Here is a 27553-nt window from a genome sequence, read left to right as displayed (position 1 = left end):
GTCCACCTATGCATTGCCCCTAGTAGACTCCCTATGCTTTGCCCCCAGTAGTAGTCCCCCCCATGCATTGCCCCCAGTAGTTGACCCCCTATGCATTGCCACTAGTAGTAATCCCCCTATGCATTACCCCCAGTAGTCCCCCTATGCATTGCCTCCAGTAGTAAACCACCCTATGCAGTGCCCCCAATAGTTGACTTCTATGCAGTGCCCAACCTATTTGCCCTTTAGTGACCTGGGCCTAATGCACTCACTCACACCTATTTGTGGGGCAGATACCTTCAATTGGGCCTAATGCCCCCTATGTAGCCCAGGCCTTGTGCCCACCTATATAACCACAGGCCTATTGCCCAAATTTATCCCACGGGCCTAGTGCCTGACAACCCTGGTGGTCTAGGGAGGGGTTAAATAATGGTGGCCCAAGGCCACATACCTGTACGGTCGAAGAGGCTGCAGGGGGGGGGGGGGAGCTTTGTTAGATCTTTTTATTTCCACCCCCACAGTCCTCTCCGGTCCTCAGCTTCATTCTCGTGCCGCTGGCCCGTCCTGGCCAGCAGCACCACCTCTTCCTTTCTTCCTCCTTGATCACGCCGTCTTCGGGCCTCTTGCGCTGCCGCCGGAACTGTTGCCGCGACGCTCTTCTCTTCGGGAGGTCTTCACTCCTCCCCTCCTCCGGCAGGCTGAAGTCTCCCACTCAGTGGAGTCCAATTCAAGACGCCGCGAGTGGGCGGGACTATGACGCTGTGAGCCACGATTGGCTCGTCGTGTCTGCCTCCTATTGGCTGCTGGACCGCGAGCAGCGTTTGTCTCACGGCCAGTGCCAAACAACCGCCGCTACTTGGCTTCCGGGCAGCGAGCACCGCTTAGCTTGCGCCTGGAGCCAAGCTTTTCCACCGCCGATGCTGGTGGAAGGGACCGGGCGGTCCCTTCACCAGGTACCCGCCACAATGGCTTACCTGGCGCTGGGAACAAACACACTGTCCCAGCGCTGGCCACGGATGCTGTGCCGATGCTGGGATCAGACACTTGATCCCAGCACGGCTTTCCACAGCAGCAGCCAATGAGAGTCTGACTCTCATTGGCTGCTATAAACAGACAGCATTGTGTCTTTCTTAGGGGGATGCGCTGTGCTGCAGCCAGCTGTCAGGGATTGGTCACAGCACAGCGCGTCCCCGGGGACCCAGCTACTTTATAAAAGTGAGTCCCCAGTGCTCAATATCGGGTAAAATACGTGCTATACTGTGTATTTGCGAACACTGCGCGCTGCAGAACACTTGTGGCGCCATATAAATAAATAATAATATATACAGCAGCTATGTCACACGTTAAAGTTAATCCAGTATAAGTGCAAGGGAAACCACAAAGTGGATATAGAATACAGAAGCAAGGTAACTGCACAGGGCAAAATTAGATGGCATTATGGGGAGGGCTGAGTATTCTTATTTGAGGGGGGGAAAAAAACGAAACATTTTATTGTACTTATATACAGCAAATGAGAAATTAAACCATTTTGTTAATTAAATCCTGAACAAGGACATACAATGTATCCTTGGTAAATACTTTGAAACCTCCACTCCAAGCAGATCATAGAAATAAAAGCTGATGACCTTCATATTATGTTTGTATCATCCATCATAACATAAAACCTTGTAAGGTATAATGCTTTATAAATTAACCTAAAATTTGTGGCTGTTAATAGAGAAGAAACATGGGATTTAACATCTAAATATCCTTTCATTTAAGAAGTCATTACTTCATTGTTGTGAGACATCCAAGTGATGTAATCAGCCCACACAGTGTGTATGTACAGTATCTCCCCCTCCTCTCATCTACAGAGGAAGACGTTTTTGTCCGAGTAACTCACTTTCCCTTCCTGTAAACAAACAACTCCACATTGACTAATTGTAAGACACATAAGAAGCTTTATGATACTTTTACATCATAAGAAACCACCTACTGTATGCATATACCAAGTTCCCCCCTTCCCCACAAGGCATATACACATAAAACTTCCAGCAAATACACAGTAAGAGGGGAATTTAATTGCCCACATCGTGCCCGCCAGCACTACAAAACTTGCGCTGTCGGCATTACCGTAAATGGTGGATTAGTGCGCAGCACCGCACTTCCCACTGAACTGAATCCCCCCCTAAATCTGCTGGATATGAGAATGCACAGCACTCCATTCAATGGAACTTAAAATAACTAACAAAAGTATGACTTACTAACAAACCGTATGTAATTGTACAAATGTACCCATCATCCATTCGCAGCAAAGTTAGCCGTTGTGTTAGCTGAATCAGTATTGTACAAAGCAAGAATATATCACTGGTTAAAAACCCCACTGTGGTTATTAAGAGTTAAGATTAAAGGCAAAAAAAAAAACCTTAGTACTTTACTAATAGAATAAACCATGTTGCACTGCAAGGGATGAAATTACATTTCTTTCTTTTGCATGCAGATAAAATTCTGATTTTGCATGTACATTAACAAATACTGGCCAGCTGTGATATACTAAGGTAGGACAGACCCTTTCCAACTATAAATGTGTGTACATTTTATATCTGCCCCCCGCAGCGCAACATGTTGTACCATGGTGCCAATTGCTCCTCTGTTTGCTCAATTAGACCCTGTAAGTACAATTTAATAGCAAAATCAGTGTTTAGAAACAGCTCAACTTTTCTCTCCTTTCTTTATACGAAAACTAGGATTAATAACATATAGGGGTGGGCAATAAGCGGCCCCCCAACTGTTGTAGAACAACACATCCAAGCATGCCCTGACAGTTTTGATATTTGGCCATGCTAAAACTGTTGCAAGGCATGCTGGGATTTGTAGTTTAACAGCTGGAGGGCTGCTTATTGCCCACCCCTAAAATGTTAGGTAAAATATTAAAAGTCCATTTCAAGGCTTAAAATATGGGTGTGTCTCTACACAGTTGTAGGGCATAAAAAGGGTCAAAGGAAACCAACCCCCACTCCCCCCATATGTGTTTAACAATCAGAATGAGGTTTTAAAAATATTTAAAAATTTATATAAACATGTTCTAGGTTAAATTTTATTGAGAACTGTCAAATCATTGTTTAACTATTTGTAATCTGGGCAGTAATAATGAGTAAGGCTGTGTTTGGCACAAGGATATTCTCAAGCAGAGTGTGATTACATTAAAATCATGGTCCAGACTACACAAAGCCACTCCTATGCCTTAGCTCAGCAATTTTTCAGACACAGTTGTAAAGATGATCTACTGGCTCAGTTCAATCTTGAAAGCAATGCTGCCTACAGGGAACAGGAACATCCACATGTCCTTGTAACCCACGCAGTGTGCACAACACAGAACGCCTTCCATATACCTTTTAAATAACATGGTTATGGTGCTTTACAACAGCAGTGGAAAAACACTTAGTTTAAAACTGATGTCTACTTAAGAAGCAGTCTAGGCAGGACTAGACAATTGTGAATGATACAGCATTAAGGATTTTTTTTTTTTTTTTTAAGTTGAACAGAAGCTTTGCTTCATCATCAGAACAGCAGTTTATTCCTGTCCACTGTAAGTTATAAGATATACTGTATGTTTATTAATTAATAACTCAGCCCACAAAATAACTGCCTCCACTATGGGGCAGATGCAATTAGACACTAGGTCCATAATGTGAAGTCCTTCATTAATTATCCGCACATATGGTGGGATATTTTTTGCCAAAAAAAAAATTACATTAGAAATGGCTAGTAGCTGGCATAGCGCAATTGCCATGCGTTTATTCTGCGGTGTGTAAACTATGAAGTGCATGAATGTGTGGGGAAATCATCCTGTAAAGTGGCTAATAAAATAGCAGGACAGCGTAGAAGGCTGTTACTGGCCATAAGCCAAGTATTGGAGGCAGTTATATGATGTCAAATGGTTGGTTTTTATAACTTTAATTAATGAAGGAAAAAGGATAGCCTACAAATATATTTCAGCAAATAAAAGGGTTTAGCGCATTTTGTGGCACATTTAAAAGTCTATTTTGAGTTTTAATAGTATACATACAAGTTTATTAAATATTTTGAAAAAAAACACTTGTAACTCCCATCTGCAAGTTTAAAAACCCAATTCCCATCAATATAAGCATCTCATGCTTCAACCCTTTTCTGCTTGTTATGGAAAATTGCATATCTTTATTGCCGTATTTTACTATTAAAACACCTCTAAATACATTCTTTAATTAGGGGTGTACAAGAGGTACTGCATGAAATCCTGACCATTTTACATTAAAATACGAGCTTTTCATAGTTATCAAGTACTCAAAGTGTGAACTAAAAGAATTTTTTTTTCCAGTAATACATGTAATAACTTTTTGCAGATATCTAATTGAACAGCAAGAAGTCATGGTCACAGGTTTTACCCATGGTAAAAAGTTGTGCAACCTAGTTCCTGGCTCATTGAATCTGTCCCTATGTGTAGATGCCATCTGCACAGTAATAGCCCCCATACACCTACACGATTTTCAAGCAACCATAAGATGGATCTTGTGAAAATCGTGTCTTTTTTTAGTAACTTTCGATCCGATGCGCGCTCCCGTTGTTCGTACAATCGTGTCTTCTGATCATATGTGCAGCACATCTTGCCCATCGTATCCGTATGAGGATCGTGATGTTTATTTTGTTCATGAGATCCATCGTGTGGCATTTCAATGACTGTTTCCCTGATGAGCCCGTGAGACAAAGGATCGATCTTACGACTGATCCTGTGCTAGAAAAACAACAAACATGCTGCAGGGACTGCCAGGGAGCTCCGGGAGAATCGTAGGGAAAACGTATCATTCATCTGATCTTATGCTGGTCGTTTAGGTGTATGGGCCCTTTAACTCTTCTATGGCAACCCTGATTTATTTATTACAGTATTTATATAGCACACACATTATGCAGAACTTTACAGAAAATACTTTTAGTCATTCACACCAGTGGAGCTTACAATCTATATTCCCTACAACATGGATAAACACACTAGGGTTATCTTTTTGTCAGAAGACAAGATAGTAGTGTATTTTTGGATTGTGGTAGGAAACTGGGATACCAAGTGCAAACCCACATTATGTGGCGATTCAATTAAGAATGAGTTAAATAGAGCCAGGAAGTTGGTCTTGGAGCTATTCAATTCACCTCAAAGTTTAGTCTGACTTAAGGCTGCGTACATACTGATGGATATAGCTGTCCAATCTGCCTAGTGGTAAGAAAAATCTGGTAATGTATGGGAGCAAACACTGGAAAACGGACCAGATTTTCCATCCCACCAGACAGATTGGACGGATAACTCGGAGAATGCCGGTTCTCGCGACTACAGCAGGGGTGTTTAGTTGCAAGAACTGGCATTTTCCAATTAAAGTGCTGGGCGCGAGCCTGTTGGCGCCGTGCTAAGCCAGAAAACAGGCTGTGGCCAGAACTTTAGTCACAGAAAAAATAAATTTAGTCGCCCTAACAGCACGCTGAAATGAATCACCCCCATAAAGGGAGATTATACAAACTTCACACAGAATGCCCAGACCACAATCAACCTGTGACCTTAGTGTTGTGGGGCAGGAATGCTTTTCACAGTGCCACTGTGCAATGTACACCAGTCTATTGGTATTAAAGCCTGAAGAGTGGATCTGTAAATCTAACAAGTAAATAAAATAAAGAGAAATAGCAGCAGCACAAGATTTTTTTTTTTTTTTTTTACCAAACATGCAACTGAACAGAATCCTGAATCAAAGGCAATAAAAAGTACCTTTTTATATGTGTTTTCAGGGTGTCCTCTCAAAAACACTTGCTTGAAGATTAATGAGAACTAGTGTGTAGGCAGGAATAATGGATAACAGTATTTTATGTAGGCTAGTACCTTAATTCTATGTAACCATTATGGAGGTGTGTGGGGCAGTATGACCAAGTTTATATGAAAAGTAGCTTTGAGAACCTCCTGCTTCAATGACAATGGATCTAATGATACTTATGCAGGGAACATTTGATCTGGATATATGGGAAACCATTTAACTGCAAGCTGTGCTTGTGACACTACAGTGGTGAGAAAACAATGTACCTGGCAACTTAACCCATACACCCTCTTCCATTAAAACAATTGCAAACTGATGAGGGAAAGTCAGCAGACTATCTTTTAACAGGTGTAGAATCAATACCATGTGATTCATCAATTTATATTGATTAGGGACCAGGCGGTTTACCTATAAAATAGGGAATATAACATTTAGGACAATTATTTAGGACAATTATTTGTAGCAGTTATAGACCTTCCCAGGGGCTGCTTCCTCTACTTTTGATACCACCTGTAGTTCTCAGCCATTGGCCTACCTCATGCAGGTGCAAATTGTAAATGATGCTCAATGTCCTGTCAATAGCTGGATCTTGAATTCTATGTTCTGTTTACACATGGTCAAATAGTTATTGATTGGTCATTGTACGATTTGTATTATTGAATTATATATCTGTTGTCTGCATTTTTTTTTTTTTTTTAGTTACAGTTGAATGGGTCTTCTGTTTATCCCCCATGTGCAGACCAAATAAAAGACAAATATAATAATAATACATTCTAGCATGTTGACAAAGTGACCCTGACCAAACCTGGACAGATTAACTGGTACACAACGTTTGGCTGGCTAATGACTGTACAAACATGCAGACTGTTGCCACTATGAGTCTCTCCAATATCAATAAAGCCTATAGATCAACAACTTCCAAATTATCCACAAAATCACTATATTATAATATCATCGTAGCCTCTCACTTAATAAAATTATCATTTTCCACATAATGGCCCTGATCAGAGATTACGCTAATGCACACAGATGAGATCTCTCTCACGGAGCACAAGTGTGAAAACATGCTAATGACTCCACTGCTGCCTTCTCATATCCATCCAATGACGTGCAACAACGTAAACATTGGTAACATCGTCGCAGATCAGCCAGCCGCGCAGCTTCTGAGTAAAGTCTGACCTGCCTCAAACACTGCATCTCTACTGACATGCTGAGCGCTATCATGACGTGAAGGAGATTGCAATTACTAATTTATTCAAGCACATGAAATGGAATTTGAATGGTCAGACATACCAGCGTTTCTTTAGCCACTCCCCGTTACCTCCCACAAACGCTGACTATTTGTCACTCACTTGGCGATTGAATCCTGTGTGAGCATAATCTTACAACAATCACTGCTCGTGCACAGTGCGGCTTTCGCGTATGCACAACGGCAAACAATTGCTCAAACTCTGTAACTATATGCATTGCGTAAATCTTTTAATCAGGCCCTCTGCCAATTTGCTAGATTTAATATAGTAAAGCTGGGTACACACTAGACAATATATTGGATGATGTCGTTTTGAGGCGAATGGGAATCACAAATCGTCCAGTGTGTACGGACTATTCTGTGCTTCAGTACATCGTATCTGCAGATCTGCCTGCAGACCAGGCCATTCTGAAGATCCAGTGGACAACACCATACTTCTGAATGAGCTGGGGGGGGGAACGAAATATCGGGGGGGGGGGGGGGGGGGTCGTACGCCAGATCGTGCAGTGAATACGGACCGCCCAATATATCGTGCTGTCGCTGGGTACACACAGTCTAAAATGCAGAACTAGGAGCATTCACAAATAGGCAACTAAAAGTTTGAGAAACTTGCATTACTTACTGACCATCATGTAATATTAGTCTAGTGAGCAGATTTACTGAGTGGTTTTACACACTGCTAAAGGCAACGCTCTCCCATAGACATCCGTCTATAGAACTTGCATGATTTCAAGCAAATTTCAAAACTGCAGTGTGAGGTATGTTCAAGAATACACTCTGCTATAGATTGATCTTACCAACTGATGAAATAGACAGAGCCTTCAATTTGAGAACAGTACTCCATTGGGTATACCAGGGGTAGGCAACACTTCAGCTGCTGTGGAGCTAAACACCCCAGCATGCATTGGCACAGCTTTGCTGTTAGGGTATGATAAAACTGTCAGGGTATTCTGGGATAGTAGTTCCACAACAGCTGGCGTACCACAGGTTGCCTACCACTGGGTTATACCAAAGATATGCAAATTTTAAAAGGTCCACAGAAGTGGACATAACCTTAAAATTCCACACATTGCACTAAGCTGAATCTGCCCCTAAACTAGAAATGTGCATACAAGTGACGTTCAGGAATGGAACATCACATCGTTCACGCAAAATGGAATTCCCCTCCTTAATCTTTATCCAATTTAGCCACAAAACCCACTTTATTTTACACTGTACATGTTTTTTCTTTTACTTTTTCAGTTTAGGTTTTCAGAATTTTGAGGTGGCTAATATGAATTTAAAAAGAATAGAAGGGTCCCAAAGTAATTAAAAACAAAAAAATAAAAAATAAAGTATATATAATCAAAAAGAAATTGTCACGTGAAAAAACATCTGGAACTATTCTCAGCCACTTGTATAGAAACTGAAATGTACGGTAGCCTGCACTAATGGAGGCTAATAGCACTGTCACTGGGTATTATTTACAAAATGCTCAACAGTTGAGATGCAGTGCAGACCCCAATTTGCAAACTTTGATTTCGGCAATACTGGTCATTTTAGGTCCATGCTTTGGGCATGGTGAGGTGTCCCTGCCCACGCTATTTAATGCCACAATTATGTAAATGAAAATACCGAGATAGCTGCGTAAAATTTGCAAGTCTCCCAGACATTCCAGGGGAGCAGGCAAGCATGATGTGGGCTATTGTGCTTAGATTTCTGTCAAATGACAAGGATTGGTAGATTGACAAGGCGGACTTAATTAAGTTTGATTTTGTAAAACACTCTAGAGACAACATTTTAAGGATTGAGATTATTAAAAGGATATAAATAGGTAGAGTAGGCATATTTTTGTGGTATTTGGTGGAAAGGTAATCAGTCATTTTCAGCCTACAAAAAAAAAAAAAAAACTTGCATTTACCATTTGCCAGGGGTGACGGAGATCAGGGCTTGTCCTGCACTTTTAAATAAACAAGATCTGCGTCTGTGGTTGGAGGTTAGGTCATTCTAGTTTTGCACAGACTTTCCGATAGATGTGCCCCTTGAATTGTAGTGGGCAAACCATCGCGGTTCAGCAGTGTGAAACCAAAACATTTGCAAAGAATATAAGAGCTGAAATGTGTAGATGAGTTTGCAATAGAGTGCAGTAACAAGACGATTTAAAACTATCACAGCAGCTATAGTATTTTTTTTGTACTATTTGTGTCCACATATCACAAGAGTGAATACAGTTGACATGTCCTTCCTGCTTATAGGGAGGTTGATTACCACAAAGTAAAATGCATCTGATCACTTTATACTATTGGACAGGGAGAAATCAATGTTTGTTTTTTTTTCCAACATATTGTACAACCCTTTACTATGTATATAGCAAAATCATGTACTATCCACAACATCACAGACAAAGGTGTTTAAAAAAAAAAATGAGAGGTCATAGATTTATCAGCTCCAATTTCTAATCTCTCTTGAACACTAGAGTGGATCAATACAGGAAGATATTTCTCCATGTGTGCCATATTAAGAGCAACATAGGACATTGTATGGCTATAAATATACTGCTTATGTCATGTTACACAGTGTAGCAACAATACATTACCATTCCTAGCATCTCAAGCAATGCTCTGTTCCCATCTTTTCACACTGATTTTCCAATAACAATAACCCACTCTGCAAAGTAATTGTAATAGTGTTTTTGTACAAAACATTTATTCAGACCTTATTAGAATTTGTTACAAAAATAAAAAGTGGCGATAGGAGCAAGCATATTGTGTCCACTGTGCAAGTACAGACATATTGGAAGGAACACACTACACTTTTCAATGATTCCAAGTAATCATCATGTTTGTTATTTACTATGCCACATAAATCAATTTCAAATTGATTGAGTTTTAGCTGAAATGTCACAGGTTACCTAGCAGCAGACACTACACAAAGCTATTAACCACACAATATTGTCAGGAGTACACTCCTAGTACAATGACACAACCTGCACGGATTGCACGATTGTAAGTAAATGGTGTGTGTTACTGTTCTGGGAAGCGTATATAGCGCCTCTAGGTCTGCAAGATGCAACGGTGGCTCCCAGAGTTTGATGGAACTACAACAACCTGTATGTCACAACAGAGTCACACATTCCCTAGGTCTGCGCTATGCATATACCATATATACTACACATTATATGCGTCTCTCGCTGTTAGATAAGTGTACACGTGTTGCTGGCCGCACACATAGCCCAGAACCGCATGAATAGATCACATTTGATAAGACATGTAGGAAAGTAGCAACTCTCACCTATCTCCGCCTCCGACAACTTCTGCTTCTTCTTATCCCGCACTTGTCTGACGCAGTCTCACCGTCTACGCTGTCGCTGCCACCAAGGCCGGAAGCTACTTGACCCACCTCACTCAGTCCCCGCCCACACCTGTCAATCATCGCTGGGCTTCGGCAATTTCCGCCCAAGTTACACTCGCTATAGCGCCTCTCCGCCAATCAGCGTCCAGTAATCGCCCAGTGTCCATCTGTAGGCAGATGCTACGCATCAACACTTGGACCAATAACATCACTCTCATGCAAGTTCTCAATTTGACTAATACTTATGTATGAATATTACTCCCCACCCACTTGGTTTCCCAATATATGTTTAAGGAGGTAAAGCCCCTCCTTAAATTTATTATTCAGGAGTCCGCCCACTTGTTGGTCTTAGGACGCCCCTTGCAGTTTGGCTGTGCCAAACGCATAGTTATCCCCCCTCTCAAAAGCAGTAGACGTAAGCACATGATCTGCATAGGGCGTGGCGTCACAGAAAGGAACAGCCTGCTGGAAATCAGGAGGATTCCTGGCAGCGTGACGTGAAATTTAGAAACGTCATTATGTAAACGAAGATGACGTAAGCAATAGGTAATGCACTGGATTCACAGCTTTATAGTATGACGCAAAAGAATAACGAAATGCAGTGGAATTGTAAAAAAAAATGTATATATATATAATATATATATAATATATATATATATATATATATTATATATATATATATATATACTAGTATGGCACTATAGTATGGCACTATTCTATAATGTTCTTTCTGTATGACTTGTGTTAAATTACAACATTTGTAATCAAACTATTTAGGTTTAATGAGAACACACATCATGTACATGTCTAGTGAGAGTGTATAGAAAGATTGCTTATAAAGCTCAAAAACTGGGAATTGTTATTGAATCAATTTACTATTTTCCACTTATAAAACTACTACTGTTGATTTCAAGCAGTGTTTTCATTTGTCAGATTTTGAAAAAGGTATTTTTGTGGGAGAGGTATGGTGCCGGGGAGTGGTTGTGGGTGAGGTATACAGCAGTGGTGCCAGGGATGATGGTGAGTAAAAGATATTACAGTTGGTAAGTCACAGGGGTCGATTCAATTGTTTTTTAGGCGGCTATTTTTTGGGGGCACCCAACATCATTTAGGCAAAAATGTGCAATAAACCTCTTTTTAGGTCACCCAAACAGCAGTTTTGGCGCCCTGACCCGAACTTTAGACGGGTTTATAGGTTTTAGGCAGATAAACCCTGTCTAATTGGGTGTGAAGACCGCAACAATTAATGGGCGCCCAGAACAATTTAATTGCAACACAGGGCCCTAATTAATTATCGCCGCCCACAAAACAATTGACCCTATGGTGTACAGGAGGGTTTGTGATGATGGTTATTTCAGTGGGTGAGGTTGGGTGCCCGAGAGTGGTGGAGAATAAGCAGGGATGTGCAGTCAGGGTAGGTCCCCTGGCATACTCCCTCCCCTAACAGAGTCCCTGTCATGCTCCAGAGTTTTGATATAAAAACTGTGTTTTCATACGTGTGCCTCCCCAGCCATTTACCTCACCGCACGTCACTGTGAATATGGGGCAACTGTGGGTGAGGCATGGTTTAGATTTTAAGTTTGGATGAGCAGGGCTGCGCTCTCTCCTCCACGTATAGCATCATCTCCGCACCACTGCCAACGACGACACCGAACCGTTGGCGCTGCTGTATTGGGTATTATGACTGCATGTGCAGCAATTGTTATGTAGCTTGTATTCCATGTTTTCCGTGTTCTGCAAAAGCAGATAGCTAATTTTCTTTCTGTGTGTGAGTATCAGCTGGAGTTTTAAAAAAAAATCTACATTTAATTTCATAGTATCAAAATCCCGAAAGCTTATGGAACCCTGGGCGGCCCCCAGACCCCTGGTCATTCACTTAATTTCCGTTCCACAACATTGTATATGCACATGGTTTTGATCACTGTATTCATGTTTTCTTTGCTCTCACGTTTCCCTCATTTTTTGTTTCCAATCTGTGTTTATTTGAAGAATCCAACCAGAATTTAACCAGCAGTTTTTAAGGGGCACCATTTTTTAATTTGCCCTGGGCACCATTGACCCTAGGTATGCCTCTGCGCATCAACCCTGTGTACAAACGTATGTCTGAATGTGCAAGGACTGAGATGCCCACTTTGAGCATCTTTAGATGAAACCATCGGTCACAACATCGAACCTTGCACCAGCCTCATGCTAGGTGCAGAATCTCCATCTCTGGGTGTTAATCCAAGAAGGTGCAAGTTGGGCACTAGGAGCCATTCACACGGGAAACTTGCACTGATTTTTTTCAGAAAAAAATTCAGGTTTTTTTGTGTCCAACTCACTTATCAGGTAAAAAGATAGGAAAAATCTTTATGTTAAGGTAAAAATGTTGGGGGTCAGTGCAGAAACTCTGGTAAACCCTCCTCATTAATAATCATGCAGTTGGAGAGGTTTAACTAGCATAAATTGGCCTATAAAGACTTGTCAGTTTACAGAGTAGTTGCTGGCCCAGGTTGGATATTTCTGCTCAAACAACCATGGTGTCATAAAATGTCTAATTTCTATTCACCAACATTCCCCTGTGTTTGATGTACAAATAAGCATGTGTTGCCTGGGGTCCTTGGCACCAATATATAAATGACTTCTTATCTGCTGTTATCATGGCCTCTCTTCTGACCCATACTGGACAATGGATGAACTGGTTTATGACTGCCCCAGGTCTGTACATTATGATTTTGATCCTAATTATACGTATCTCCTACATGCCTGTGCATACCAGTGCCCATTCCATTGTTTTGTGACATGGACAGGAAAGCCTGTCTCACAGTGAGACAGATAAATTTGCATGCATTCTGTCTAAGCATTTGACATATATGTTTAAACCTATTTGATTTCTTTCTTTCTTTGAACTGTATATGTGCAGTATATATGAAATAACAATTGGTGATGTTTTATTTCTGGCGATGTCTCTCATCCTCATATTCCTAGAAATATATTTCATTTTACAAATGATTACCAGCTAGCTGCGGTGTCAGTTCCCCCCTTGTGGCCGTGAGAGATTAATTTGATTGGCCACACATTAATCTAAAGTAATTGTTCCCAATGCATTTCTTCAACCCAAACCTTCCTTTCATAATCATTATCTTACTCTATTGTAATTTCAGTATATATGTATATATATATATATATATATATATATATATAACGAATTAGACATATATATATCCCGGCTTTCGTGGCTCACACAATACATATAGTCCAGGGATCGAACCACATATTAACATCGTGTTTGGGTCATAATGTACAGAATTGTGTTAGCATAAATCCGGTGGTTGCGAATAGATTGTCGCACATTGCGGCAAGCAGATATTGGCAATGCTGGATATATGTTTAATATCTCATATAACAATGGTTGATTTGAACTAGCTTTCGGAGGGAACCCAGAGGTGAACTCCTGTAACAGCATCCTGAGCCTAGGCATCGCCCACTGTTTGAACCAACCAATGACCCCCAGTGAACTGGAAACGTCCCGCCCCTGGACCAATGGAAGAAGACACAGCTTACTATTATATTCACCCATAATTTAACTGTATAAATTAGGCTCCCCTGATCCAGAGAGCAGTAGCTGTATTCTACCAGTCATCTGGTGATGACTGTACTCTGGATCCAGGGAGCGCATGCGAACGTATGTATACTGGTTTGTAACTCTGACCTCTTTCTTGAACTATATTGTACCACTGTATAACTTGTAATAATAATGTTATATATACTTTCAATACAATATTTACTTTTGTGTGTTGGACCACAGAAACTGGTGTGTGTGTGTGTGTTCAGTTGCTTTCACATGAGGTTATTATACTGTGTGATATATATATATATATATATACACATATTGCACTTTAATTCATATTGTATTTTTGATATGAAGATAGCGACTATTATGCATACTAGTGAGATTACAATAAGGGAAGGTATTGCGTATGCATCACACCTTGCATGCACTGTGCATACACATTTTCATATTGCCATATGCAAGGTGTGTCCACGTGGCGTCAACAGCCGTGCTGAGATTTAAAGTAGGATTCCACAGTCGTATTAGTTTTTGGGGTTTTCTTTTTGGTTCAGTAGCAAAAAATTGCTCAACCCTGAAAATTTACATTGTGGGCGGCACAGAATCAGGCCCTGTATCTCATTTTATACTCTTCTTGTATTACAGCAAGGCTATCCAGTGTCATACCATACTAATTACATATCTATCTTCAAGCATGTTGGACCTGTCAGCCATCAGGTCATTGTTTTTTCATACTTCACTAGTAACAGTGCTTGCTGTTTCACAGGCATTTTCTCCAGCCCTTGTTTAGTTTTTTTCTCTTGTTTTTTTTTCTTCTCTTTTTTATTCTATTTTACTATTTTTCTTGCTGGTTCACTATTTTTATAACACCTTCAGCAAGACTACCCAAGTTTGACACCACTTTTCTTACAACACTTCTTTTGTATATATTTTTTTATTTAACATTGTCCTACTTGTGTTTTATTATTTTTGTATTTTATTCACCTCCACATTTCCACCAACACCTGTAGCAACCCCAACTTGCCCCTTGTTACTTTCTTTCCAGCAACTTACACTACCTTTCCTCCAGCAGCTTCTATTACCTTTTGTCCACCTCCACCCCCTTCCTTCTTCACACTCACTGCTTTTCTTCCACCACTTTTATCAATACCACCATACTCTTTCACACCCCCTTTATTCCAGCACCTCCGCCATGTATGAAAACAGCTTTATTAAACAACCGCTTCTTTGTCGGTGTTGCATCTACGACTTTATGCTAATGCTAGTATTAGCCCTTATCTGGAATACATCCGTGCGTCTGAATTCAGAAGGACTGGAACACCCACTTTGAGTGGCTGCAGTCACAACCATCGGAAGTTGCACCAGCCCTTTGCTAGTTGCAGAATCTTTGTCGGAGTACAGCCTTCAATGTACGCGTTAAGTAAAGTCCAAAAACACTCCTGCGATACTCACACAAGTCGGCCATAAGAAGGAATATCTCCGTGTGTCTCCATAGCCTCCTCCCAGTTACCGCCCAGGAATGCCCAATACCTTTCAGAGTCTCTGTGGCGCAATAGGTCCTGTGACTCTGTGCCTTATTCAGCAAGGATCGCAACTGCGAATACGAGCGCAATCGGCTGATTGTTATGCACTGCGCACGCGTCGCAGTGCGGGAAGGCTCCACTGCAATCGGCACTGCAATCGCAGTGTCTACGCAGACCCATCGCAGAGTGATTGACAGGAAGTACCGATTGCGGGTGGTGACGGGGTGGTCGGAGAAACGCAGGCGTACCAGTGCATTTGTACTCCGTTACTGGGGCGTGCATTAATTAGCCACTGCGACGGCATATACAGGTTGAGGAATCATAGCGTGTGATGAAGTTAGCAATGTCTGAGTAAGGCCAGGGATTGTGCGTGAGGCTGCGATGGCACTCGATTGTACCAATGTTTTTCGCAGTCTTGCTAAACATTACGGATGTGTATAAGGTAAAGTGGGCGTCCTTGCGTAGTGATGCAGCGGCAAAGTGATCGCAATGAATTAGCATTCTATCACAGTTGAATTGTGTGCGTAATGGCAATTGCATTCGCAGTTGCATTCCTCGCTGAATCAGGCCCTCTGTGCGTACAGTATACCCTGTGAGCGTATGTGCCATTCAACTCTGTTTGGATTTAGACGAGTGACTATTTAGACTACGTGAAAGCATTGCATCAGAATCAGCCCCAGTATTTCATTGTTGCCTCTCAGGGCCTGATTCAGCAAGGAACGCATGGATGTAGACGCACGCAATCGGCTGATGTTCACGGTCTTCGCATGCGTCTGGGTCGCAGTGTGCGTGCGCGAACCGGGCAAAAGAGAGTGCAGTGGATACTCAGACCCAGGGAAAAGTGATTGACAGGAAGTGCCGTTTGTGGGTGGATACGGGGAGAGGTCGGCCAAACGCAGGCGTACCAGTGCATTCGCACCCCCGTTACAGGGGCATGCATAAATTAGCCACTGAGATGTGGACGCAGCCTGGCGTCCTTCTCCGTGCAGGAAGTCTCTCAACTTCTGCGGCAAGGTCGTCTACCTCGATGTTCCCGATGTTTTCTCAGCCTTGCGCCTCAATACAGATGTTAGTGGAGGGTAAAGGGGCTGGAATAATGTAGTGCTGGGCATCTGCATATTTGTGCTGCAATTGCTGTGCGTATGCAATCATTTGCATCTTCTAACAGAAGCCGATTGCGTGCGTCTGCATCCGTGCGTTCCTTGCTGAATCAGGCCCTCAGTCCTTTGCCAATTATCAACTGCACAGTCACAGGGGGGGTATTCAATTAGACGCAGGGTAAATAACATAAAATTGGGTTCGAATGCGGGAAAAAAAATAATTGATTCCCCAGTTTAAGCGGAATCTTGTTTCCGCAACTGAATCCCTATTTTTTTTTGGCACGGGAAAGAGGCTATTTAATTAAATATCCTTTCCCCGTGCTGCAGAGATTTTTGCCGATAATTAGTCACAGGATAATCCCTTCGGCTAATCGAATAACCCCCACAATGTCATTCATTATTTATCGCCATGCCTTCCAAATATGATGGCGACTCCAGGATGTGTTGTGGGCTTCTCAATCAGTCCACAGTCCAATTTGTATCACTTTCTGGCAAGTTCCATTTTGATTATGCAAAAACAGACGTACCTCACATTTTTCTTGCAGACTGGGCATGCGTCTAAAACTGAAAACAGGTTCTGCGCATGCTTCACACAGTGCGTTAGCAGTAACAAGTAGCTCCGTCCGTGTCGCATCTCAAACAGACGGAGCATAATCTGAAGATACACAGCTACTCGTCTAGAACAGGCAGTGTCAGAGTCGCTGAAAGAATAGAAGGAGACAAAAGACAAGGAACTGATGGTAAGGATAGTGCAAGGAAAAAAAATCTAATGCTGGCCATACACCTGCACGACCAGCATATGATACGATTCATCTCACGATTCCCCGGAGCTCTCTGCAGTCCCTGCGGTACGATTTGGTGTTTTTCTTACACACGATCTGTCCTACGATCGATCTTGTGCCTCATGCACTCATCTGAAAAGTGTCATTGAAATGACATAAATGGATGCACGATGCATCACATTCACTAAATTTACGGTACGATCTGCACATGATACGGTGGACAATATGGGCTGCACATCTGATCATACAATCCGATTTAGGAGCGGTGGGAGCGCGCATCGGATCGTATCCTAATAAAAAAATACACGATTTTCACAAGATCCATCATACGACTCGTCGAAAATCGGCCAATTGGCCCGAAGTCGTGCTGGTGTATGGCCAGCATTACATTCTACAAGAATGGGGTAAAACATGAAGGGAGAACTGGCAAGAGACAACATGGGTAGAAAAAGGGTGTGAGAACACAGTCACTTCACCAGAAACATCAAACTTCTCCACATTAAAGAAATGTGACCCTTAACAGAATAAAATACACTTCCTTGGGGACTTTGGCCCTCATATAGAGGCGGTCACACGAAGCGATCGCTCTCTCTGAATGAGGGCAGCCGCTTCTTTTTTTTAGTGCGGCCTCCTGGTCGCTAGCTAAGCTGTGAGTTACCACCCACAGTTTAGCGACCGACCAGGTTGATGGTCGCGATGGTCAAGACCATCGCGACCATCGGGGCTTGCGACGAGACCCTAAGGTTGGGTCTCAGCAACCGCAAGCCCCAGGGAGCTTCCTGCTCTGATCGAGCAGGAAGCTCCCCACTGACATCACTGCTGATGTCAGTGCGGCCGCCCACAAAACGGCAAGCGTTCTGTTAGGAACGCCTCCGTTTGTGTAGCCATCCCCCGCCAGGCCTACAAAACGGGCCGAGCTGTCGATCAACATCGACAGCCGGCCCTTTTGTAGAGAGTTCCGGAGCGAGAGAGTTTCTCTCTCGCTTCGGGGCTTGCGCACGCACAGTGCGGCCGCTGCGCGTGCGCAGGACCAAAACATCGACCCGGTTGCAACAGGGTCTCAATGGGGTCCTTTGTGTTAAGCATACAGTCAACAAATGGGCCCAGTGAAGTACAGGCTTTTCTCGATTGGAGAACTACCTTCAATCCTCAAGGCTAATAAAAAGCTCCAAGCTATAAAACTCGGTCTTGAGGAATGGAGATATTTACTGGAGATGTTTTGTTTTCCGGTGATATTTGGCCTGATTTAGAGGTGAACGCAGTGCCGATGTTTGTGTAGTTGAGCCATTTTTTGCTACTGCATAAGTGCAAAAAGTCAGAGAAATCCTTACGACACATGCGAACCACTGAGTTTACGCATAGACCACTATTGCGAATTTAGGCCCTCATTCAGAGCCGTACGCTCTGAGCAGAGCGCACGCTCTGAATGAGGGCTGCCCTCCATAATTATGGAGCGTCCTCCTGGACGCTCGTATAGCTGTGGGTCACCACCCACAGCCTATACGAGCGTGCAGTTTGATGGTCGTGACCATCGCGACTATCGCCACTGCGAGCCGGAGCCTGCAGTTGAGGTTTGCAACCGCAAGGCCCGGAGTGATTTTGGCTCTATCAGAGCCAAAATCACTCCCACTGACATCACTAGTGATGTCAGTGGGCCGGCTTCTGACGGTAGGCGTTCCCTTGGGAACGCCCCCGTCAGGGAGGCACGCCCCCGGCACGCCCACCAAAGGGGGCATGCTGTCAATCAACATCGACAGCACGCCCCCTTTGATCAGACACAACGAGCGAAGGAAAGTCCTTCGCTCGTCGCGTCTGGCGCATGCGCACGACGGAGCTCCCTCCGTCGTGCGCATGCTCAGTGCAGACCATCGACCCACTTGCGAGCGGACAGCCGCTCGCGAGTGGGTCTGAATCAGGCCCTTAGTCACTTGTAATAGAGCTGGCGGTGGACAGCCATGGGCGTTCTTTGGAGGTGACTAGAAGGTGGTCTGAAGTGAACTAAAAAAAAGGCCAGCTCATGGGTGTTATGGGAATATTAAGGGCGTGTCAGTTAACATTGCTGCATTTTCAAACCCAGAGCCACAGCCACAGAGGCCATGTTTAGAGAAAGTTCAGAAGGAGACACTGCTGCTGTAAGTGTCAATGGACATCATGATGGTGCACCAATGGTGGAGTGTGTGAGTGCAGCGGCGTATTTCCACGGTCCACGGACATTGAAAATGGGCATTTTCGAAGTCAGATAATTGGATGAAGTCGTTTGCAATTATCATCTAGCGATACTATAGTCTTTGTATGAAAACATGCTACTAGCACGCTATGGCGTAGCGTGTATTTGCACATCACATGCGAACGCATTTTTATACATTTTCACACATACACATTCACTTATAAAATGGTTCCTACACACTGTCTTTATAACCAGGGTTGATAGAGTTATTTATAGTTAATAATAATAATGTAAGATATACCATGTAGAGATCTAAGGTTCAAAATACAGAGGACATATCATGTTTGGTATCATTCTAAATCCCTATTTATTCGCAGACATCCGTTCCTATCGGAAAAGAGATCGCACCTTGCTTATGCAAGTTATGGATGATAGGGAATTAATGATCAGAATGCTATTGTTTGTGTAATGTAAATAGACCATTTTGAACTAGTTTTTTTCGGAGGGAAATCATGTGTGCAGCAGTTGGAGATCTGACCCCCACCTTTTGTGAGCACCCATTGAACTGTCCAATGTCCTGTCTTACACCATACTGACCTGAATCCTGAACCAATGGGAACATGCCAAATCGCCCCTTTGTTTTTTTGTGTAACAAACTGTATATATCTCTGAGCCCTGGGACCAGCAAATAGTCTCCTTTGTGTGGCCACAGACTTCAGGATTGAATGGATGTATGCTGGATCCTGAGCGCTTGCGTATGTATCGGCTGTACTTTTTGCATTAATTGTTAATCTGCTATCTTTTATTATTAAATCGATTTGTGCTTTGGAACCACACTATTGGGATTGGAAAGCAATCACTGAATAGCAACTAGATGAAGTTAACAATTTGGGGTGTCGAAGCCGTATAATTGGCTGAGACAGGATCGGTTTAAAATTAGATTGGGGCGACGCCATCTTGCGAATGGCAATGAGACGCCATTTTGTGATTGGCCGCCCAGCGCCATTTTAGTGAAACTTGCCATTATAAGTACATACGGCGATGCTATTATTTAGCGTCGTGCGATTCTCATGTAACAGAAAGAAGTTAAAATTCCGCACCACATAAATACAGACAGTCACTAATACATATAAAATGATTATCCCTGCAAAACACGTACCATGGTGTACTTACAAAACACATAGTCGCACAGCGCTAACTAGCGTCTTTTCCCAATTCCCCAATACTTACACACTGCACACTTACATAAAAGGTTCCCTAGCATTAAAGTGTAATATCCAAGGTTTATGCAGTAATTATTAATGTTGTGTAATAAAGGTTATTTAATATCTAAGGTTTAGTACTGATCCACTGTGTCTCCACAGATTTCTGATATCATCGGTGAGAAAGTTGCAATATGCGTCTGCAAACTATGGAACATAGAGAGCTAAAACATTAAAATGTACTCTGTAATGTTAGCAGCTTAGATTAGCAGGCAGCGGGAAAAAGGACACAAAGGGTTGTTAGAGGCTGTTTGTGTCCATTCGAATTGACCTATGAACTATCCTGTAACAGAAGCACCTTTAAGAAGAACCAATGGAATCATGCCAAACTTGTCTATTGTATTGCCTATCCCTGTAAGAGTATGTATGTGTGCTCTCTGACCCCAGTCAAGAGTCTTCTTGCTGTGCTGTTGACGGAAGTTTCTATGCTGATGCCGGTATCTGGGCCCAGAGCGCGTGCGTATATAACAACTGTACCATGGGTCTGTATGATTTATTTGCGCTAATTGTCTTTAGATCACAGCATGTAACCATTTGTTTTTATATTGAATAATAACATTTTGTGCTCTGGAACCACACTCAAAGTCTGAAAGAATTTATTTACTGTGCGACTCATTACGCTAAATAGCGACAATTTTAGAAGGTATAGGCAGGATTTTAGAAGGTATAGACAGGATTGCATAGAGGTTTTAATTAGGTATCCATAGTTGGGGGCTCGCAGTGTTAATCACGCTACCGGTCACTTGGTAACACTCGGCAGCGATCTCTCAGCAAAAGGGTGGATGTGCCAAAGCAGGAGAACTCATTATGCCTTCGAAATCTGCTACCACTTTTGTTGCTGAGAGTCCGCTACCTGTTATTGTGGCTTTAGGAGAGCTGATTGAGAGTCCAGGGACGAGGGAGGAACAAGTTTGTTTTTCTTCAACGATAGTTTTTTTGTGTTACAAAGGAAAAGTCACATTATTGTGTATGCGACCAGTCGCACTATAGCATATAAATCATAATGCGTGTTGTGTAGTAGTCGCATTATTGTGTATGCGACTAGTCGCACAATAGCGTATACATATTTCCTGTATTGCTGCCACATGTTTTAAACAAAGCCGTTGAGACTGCCGGTGATATTGATAGATAGCATTGTTGTAAATACATTGATCAGTGTTGCCATAGTCTGGGAAAACGTGTATTTTTCTGTGCAGGAAAAGGGTGTGTAACAGTGAGTATTTGTTGGTAGGGACAAGAGTTCCCTAGTTAAGGTATCGTAGGACCCTTAAGGACTAGGCGCAATAGCTCGGTAGTAGATACCGTCCTAACACATAAGCAGGTGTAGTTGTTGTCTTTGTTATAGGTTCTGCTCCCAGTGTGATTACAGTATTCAGTGATTAGTTAGGGTTATATGAGCATTGTAATTGAACTGCACAGTTTTGGCTAAATTGTGATTGTGAACTGAGTAGAGGGTGGATGAAAAGGGTAGGTGTTATTGGAATACCTACATGCTAGCAGTTGAAAGGTAGTCGAAAAGGGATTAGGTGCGTGGAAGCAGCCTGGTTATTCTTCCATAGGTACTTGGGCACATCCTGTTAATATCGTCCGCAGGTAAGTGAAAGTATCTTGACTGTCTTTCACCAGTTTAAATCTCTATTGAAAAGCTTAGGGTTCTCCCAGATAGGGGCCAAGCAAACGGTAGAGATATTAGATGATGTATATAAAGAGCAAAAGTGCAGCGCTACATATAAAGTAAAAAACACATTTAATATTAAATTAAAACAAAGAATAATATAACATTTCCACTGAATAATACATTAAAACATAAATGATTGATTGAGCATTAGCACAAAAAACAATCAAGAATCGACATGCATGTCTCAAAGAGCTTATTTAGTATATAGAAACACCCTAATTAGGCACAAGCTGTGGTGCACCAAATCAAGTGATGAGAGAAAGTCCCATTCAGGAAATGGTGATCTTTCCCAGTCAATAATGTACACCACCATAAATGGATGAATAAAAATAAAGGATACAGTCAATCCGATCATCCAACTGAAACATTGATAAATAGTTACCAATAACCACAGGTGAGCAGTCCCAAGGTGAACCGGATCCCACAATGTATGTCACCTGAGAATGATTCGTTGTATGCCGGTCCCAATGCACATAGCCAAATATTGTGGGGTGCACAGAATCCAAACTGAAGATGGTGATCTCTGGGGATGAAGATTGCCGGTAATTCCACCTGTTATAGTGCTTGATAGACGCACAATGGGCCTGATTCAGAGCCGCTCGTAAGCGGCCGCTCGTTCGCTCGAGCGATGTTCGCACAACTACGCATGCATACGGCTCGTAATACGCATGCGCGAACCAGTCAGTGCGGTCAAAATTCATGTGCTCGCAAAATAGCGAATGTCTGCTAATTTGAGTGACAGAATGAGGCGTTTGTGGGTGGTAATAGGGGAAGGTGCTTGAAAACGGGGAGTGGAGATCCGAACGCAGGCGTGCCAAACGGTGAAAACGGGCGTTTTAAGGGTGTTCATAATTAACAAAGCAGCGTCATCGACCACGTCACTTGGTTGTTTCTGAGCCTGAACTGTTCGCATGATTGCGGTAGGAAAATCCAACCACAAGCACTGCGAGCAGTTCAGACACCTTTCGATGTACTCGATTAATCAAATAAATAGCGGAGATGACGTATGATGCGAGCGGCCAGGGGGCGTTTTTATCAAAATAGCGGCCGCAGGTTTTGTTCGCTCGTTCAGACTTAGAGGCGTCAACAGACCGCAAAGAGCGAGCACTTCATTTAAATAGCCGTTTTTCAGAACGACCGTTCGCAAATAGCGTCCGGCTCTGCATCAGACCCAAAGTCTGTAATCCTGTGGTGAATGGAGTGCTGCTGTCTAGAAGTTTCAATAGTCTGCAGAGTTGTAATGTGAAAAATCCTGCTGCCTATAGATAGGGTGTCACACCAACGCATTTTCCTGCCGGATTGGCAGCTTTTTCAAGGTGATGGAATAGGTCTCTATAAGCTCATAAATAGTGCCAATCATTAAGACTAAAGATAATACTGCTGTGCTCAATCAATCAATTAAAAAATCAAAACACACACTCATGTGTTCTTACAAAATAAAAATAGGTGAATACTTAAGAAAACAAACTTACTGAAATACAATTGCATTTGATAGGTGTAGTCCCGTTCATCTTTTTCCACGTGACATATGCCTATCACATGATGAAACAGGAATACAATGTAAGCCCGACTCCGAGCGTCGCGTCCTCTGACGTCGCGCTCCAAGCCTCGATTTGGACTGGGCACCATATACGAGGTTGGTATGTATTTAGAAACAGTACTTGAGTTTTATCACTCATTGTATCTGTGGAACGCACCATATAGTGATGCTGCGTTCCAAAATCGGAATGTCCTACTAAGCACGTCTGATCAGCAAAGTAGCTGTCAAACAAAAGGATAAATAAAATATAATATATATATTATATATAAACCCAAATAAAAAATGATGATACAAAATAACAATTGAAACGCACTAGCAACAATAATATACATCTTAAATGGGTATATGAAGAATGTTAGATGATGTGCTGCTGTTGGAAGCGCCGCTTGAGTCAGCACGCCATATGCATACTAAGGGCCTGATTCAGAGCCGGACGCTCTGACCAGAGCGCTCGCTCTGAATCAGGGCCCTCCTACCTAAACCTGGAGCGGCCTCCTGGCCGCTCGCATAGCTGTGGGTGACCACCCACAGCATATGCGAGCGGCCAAAAAGATGGTCGCGATGGTCAAGACCATCGCGACCATCGGGCTTGCGACGAGACCCTGCGGTAGGGTCTCGATGACCGCAAGCCCTGGAGTGATTTTGGCCCCACTGACATCACTAGTGATGTCAGTGGGGCCGGACCCAGACGGTTGGGAACGCCTCCGTCTGGCAGCCACGCCCCCGGCACGCCCACCAAAGGGGGTGTGCTGTCAATCAACATCGACAGCACGCCCCCTTTGGTGCGAGACCCGGAGCGATGGCTTCCCCGTCGCTAGCCGGCTCTCGCGCATGCGCTCGACGGAGCAGCCTCTGTCGTGCGCATGTGCACTAGGGCACCATCGACCCGCTTGCGAGCGCTCAGCGCTCGTGAGCGGGTCTGAATCAGGCCCTAAGTACGGTGCTTATGCAATTAGGTACTGTGTTGCATGGTTTAAAATGACGATGAAGAGTGTTAGACCGTTTCCCAGAATTGGCAGCTTTGATAAGGAGGTATTAAACAATGTCCGAGATAGCATCTGTATGGTGCGCTCTCGAATGAAAAAGGTAAAATATAACGAGTGTTTAAAATTATGGCAGCGTGAGGGGGATGCGTGGCTTAAAGGTGTGCACGCGAAGCAAACTAGCGTCGCGAGCACGTTACCGGAGAGTACACACGCAGCGCTAAACTGCGGTGCGTGCGTGCCGCGAGATAGCGTGCACGTGCAGCAAGGTAGCGTTGTGGAAGGTATTGCCAGTGGTTCACGCGCACCACCGCCGCCCTATGCGGATGGGGGTGCAGGTACAGTTGTTGAAAAAACCCATAAAAATGTAACAAGTAACTTGTACCCTCTCTTAAGTAATCATAAAGAAAATGTTTATGATGCGGATGATGAGCCTATTGTTATGTCTGCCATTTCCCATGCTGTACAAATGTTAGATGCTCCACCACAACAAGCACAAGTGGTGCCGCCATCTTCATCAGTGATAGTACAGGAAGTGTTAACATCCACTGCACCCATAGAGGAAGTTGTTAACCCTATACGTAGCAATAATAGACTAAGGGGGTCATTCAGACCCGGTCGTTAGCGCCGATGCGCTCAGACCGGGTCGATGGCCCCCCACAGAGCATGTGTGCGACGGCGCTGTAGTGCGCATGCGTGAGACCCGCTACGACCGACAGCGCCGGTCGTAGCGGGTCTTGATCCAAAGGGGGCGAGCTGTTGATGTTGATTGACAGCTCGCCCCGTTTGGAAGGCGGGCCGGGGGGGTGGCAGCCCAAACGGAGGCATTCCTATGGGAACGCCTGCCGTTTGGGGGAGGCCCCGCTGACATCACTAGTGATGTCAGTGGAGAGCTTCCGGCTCAGACAGAGCCAGAAGCTCTCCGGGGCTTACGACAAGGGAGACCCTACCCTAGGGTCTCGTCGTAAGCCCCGATGGTCGCGATGGTCTCTGACCATCGCGACCACACCGGAGCGGTCGTTAGAGCTGTGGGTGTTAACCCACAGCCTAACGACCGCAACAGAGGAGGGCAGTCAGGATGCAAGTGGCCGCCCAGTTTCTGAGCGACTGCTTGCATCCTCCGACCGCCTCTGAATGAGCCCCTAAATCCCCAGCGAGGTAACAAGGTCTAAAGTAGCAGTGCGGCCGGTCTGCATCCCATCCGGACAATAACTGTTCCAAATGGGAATGCGGATGCGAACGATGTAGTGCCCACAAGGGAGGTAGCAATGCATTGTCCTTGGACAAGAGCGGAGCTAAATTCCATAATGAATGATTTCCCCGATCCTAAAAAGAAAGCTAAATGCCAAAGATTTTTGAAAAATTTGGGTAGTGCACACAAGCCAACCAATAAAGATTGGCGAGTGGTGTTAAGGGCTTGTCTTCCATGCAATACCGACATGACAAAGTTTATCACGGATTGTGTATTGGATGGAGATGTTCCCTTAACAGACTAAATTAACCAAGGTAACATTTCCCGCATTATAACTCAATTGGGTGTATATTCTCCAGTAGTAGTTAACTGGAGCAAAATTTTCACCATAAAACAAAAAGAGAGTGAGGATTATTGTAACCGAGCTCTGCAGGCTATCACCCAGTACACTGGGTTAGAGGATATTAAAGATAGCACTCATCATAGGGGAATGATCTTCACTGTACTTATGGATGGTCTAAAAGAGAACCTAAAGACCCGAGTTCAGACATCACAACATGGCTGGAGGGGAGTCACTGTAAACACCCTAATAGAATCCGCTATTGAACATAATAAGAACATCCTTAAAAAGAGAGAGACCCAGAGCGAGAAGCTAATGGCTGTTAGTATTCAAGCTCTAGAAGGAATGACTATAACATCACAGCCAACAGACACACATGCACCTGCACAGCTACACGTCCTCAAAAATCCTGCACAACCTCAAACACAACCCTACCCCACTTATCACACACAGCCACAAAACCCATACTATCCACAGCCACCATATTTCCTCAATATCCTTATCCACACACCATCTTTCCCTTCCGCTCAACCCACACAGCAATCCTTTGACCCACCCCACTCACGAAGGTGCTTTAACTGCAACCAACTGGGACATGTAAGTAGGAAATGTAAGGTGAAGAAGGTAGGACCCCCTAAGCAAGGAGTACCTGGATACCCCCATAAGGGATATACACAGAGTACAGGAAACCCACAACAGTCACCAGCTCCAATTGTGGCTGTAAATGCTGTATTGGAGAGTGAGAGTCAACACTAGGGGTCAGGTCATACCTGTAGTCTACAGATAGTCAGGTTAACGGGAAGTACTAGGGAAGAACCGGTGATGATGGTTGATGTAGCTGGTATTAAATATCCTTTTCTTGTAGACACAGGGGCGACCAGGTCAGTGATAAAATCTCCCGCTAACTTACAGGTAACCAGCAAGACGGTACCAGCAAAGGATGTAACAGGTAAAGTGCAACATTAACCTTTAACAAAATCCACAGAGGTCACTATCGGGCCATTGCATACCAGGCATTCTTTCCTCCTGGCAGCAGCGGCTCCTACTAACCTACTGGGAAGAGATTTGTTA

The 27553-nt window shown here is 43.5% G+C and overlaps 1 protein-coding gene across 3 annotated transcripts in view; it reads right to left on the bottom strand.

The window, feature by feature from the left end:
- Positions 1-10441, bottom strand: part of STAT3 (signal transducer and activator of transcription 3) — a 133812-nt gene extending 123371 nt beyond the window's left edge. For all 3 annotated transcript variants that reach the window (XM_088442455.1, XM_088442453.1, XM_088442456.1), the window contains exon 1: positions 10306-10441. The gene's annotated coding sequence lies outside the window, so the exon portion shown is untranslated. The remainder of the gene's footprint in view (positions 1-10305) is intronic.
- Between the last annotated feature and the right edge of the window lie 17112 nt (positions 10442-27553).

The sequence above is a fragment of the Taudactylus pleione genome, unplaced genomic scaffold (genome assembly GCF_031769625.1).
Source record: "Taudactylus pleione unplaced genomic scaffold, aTauple2 ptg000018l, whole genome shotgun sequence".
Lineage (NCBI taxonomy): Eukaryota > Metazoa > Chordata > Amphibia > Anura > Myobatrachidae > Taudactylus > Taudactylus pleione.
Note: the sequence above shows the minus strand (reverse complement) of the source record. Positions and strands in the feature narration are given on the sequence as shown.